Source organism: Mizuhopecten yessoensis, unplaced genomic scaffold (assembly GCF_002113885.1).
Source record: "Mizuhopecten yessoensis strain PY_sf001 unplaced genomic scaffold, ASM211388v2 scaffold10997, whole genome shotgun sequence".
Taxonomy (NCBI): Eukaryota; Metazoa; Mollusca; class Bivalvia; order Pectinida; family Pectinidae; genus Mizuhopecten; species Mizuhopecten yessoensis.
The window spans coordinates 550,645-552,398 of NW_018408827.1; positions in this window are offsets into that span (position 1 = coordinate 550,645).

Sequence of the window (1,754 nt, forward strand, 5' to 3'; positions counted from 1 at the left end):
AGGTGCTAGTTTCAAATCCTTTTTAGTCTGAAATCTGTATGCTAGATATTGAGTAAGGTGGTTTTATTGTTTTTTGTCACTTTGAATAATATTTCTGTTCATGTTAAAAACAAAATCAACTCTCTGTATAAATATATCAGGTGACCGTTAAGGCCCATTGGCCTCTTGTTAGTGTTTATTATTGAGTCCGTAGGTCGTCTCAAAGCGGTTCACAAGTTTAATATTATACATGGTTATTATAGGGCCTTTGCAACCAATACCAGTCAATATCTTTCTTGTTCCCTAGGGAGCATAGACTTTGTCAGCATCTCCATCAACATCGAGTTGTTTTAGTCAATTTCTCTGAAACTATAAGTGCAAGACCAACCAAACATGCATTGATGGTCAAAGCGGGGCACATTGATCCAAATAGCTTCTTATATAAAACTTCATCATTGCCTCTCGAGCTAAACTGTCCTCAAAACACAACCATGACGCATCCAATCCACCAAGATCAATGTACCAAAGCAATGATCGCTACTGTGGTAATCGGTTAGCTTTACAGCTAATTACTCATCCAAGCAGTTCCAGGGAGGGGGGGGTTTGGTTTGCACCCCTGTCCATCCTTTCGAGTAGTTTGTCTGGGAAATATATCTTATAATATTTTACCTGGATTAACCAGATTTGGTTTACAAGGAGATCTTTGGATGGCAGAGTTTAAGAATAACGTCGCTGTCCCCTGACTTGACCTTTACTTTTGAAAATGTTTGTCCTACACTTTTTCACCTTGAGTAACTACTTTGGTGTACAAGGACATCAAAACAATTTTACCATTACAAAAATGCCTTTAATGCTGTATTATGTATCGGGATATTTTTCAAACAAGGGGAACCTACAAATTAAATTTGAGGAAAATCCCCTCGAGTACTTTCTGATCATGAGAAACGGCAATAACAAACTTAACCTGTCAAAATCAAAGATGGCAAACTGTCAACAACTTGGTTTATTCCATGTCACAAAAGCCAACATGCGCAATTTATTACAAATACTTGAAATACTTGATGGTGACCAGTTGGCCATATTGCTTAATCTATCACTCAAATTACAGTAAGCATGCACAAAACAAAGAGAAATATCCCCCCATCACTTGAACAAGAGTACTGCGGGGCGAAAAAATATACGCCTGCGAATGCCATATATTGTTATATACTTTCTTACATTGAAATAAGATCTGCATCATTTTAAGAGTGGTTAGCTGACATGCTATAAACAAGAGGTCCAGAGGGCCTGTATCGCTCACCTGGATACCTAAGCAATCATGGCAAACTATTCTCCAAATGAGATCAAGGGAAAATGCCAGACCCCAATGCCAATCCTTGTAGAATAGCTATATTAGATTTTTCATGCCCAGCAATTTTATGTATGGTTATGGGGTGTGGATCTCAACTGTTTCCAAGCTTCGACTCGGAAACTAGGTCCCTAGAGTTGTGGCCAGACCCCAGGATCGATTCTAATATCGTGACTGCATTTGTCTCTTTTTGCCAAGCATTTGTATATATAGTTTTGGGGTGGGGATCTCAACCGTTTCAAAGTTATGACCCAGGGGCCAAGTCTGCAAGGGTGGGGCAGACCCTGGGATCAATTCTAATATCATGACTGCATTCGTCTCTTTATGCCCAACAATTGTATATATAGTTTTGGGGTGGGGATATTAACCATTTCAAAGTTATGACCCAGGGGTTAAGTCTCCAAGGGTGGGGCAGTCCCCAAGGCCA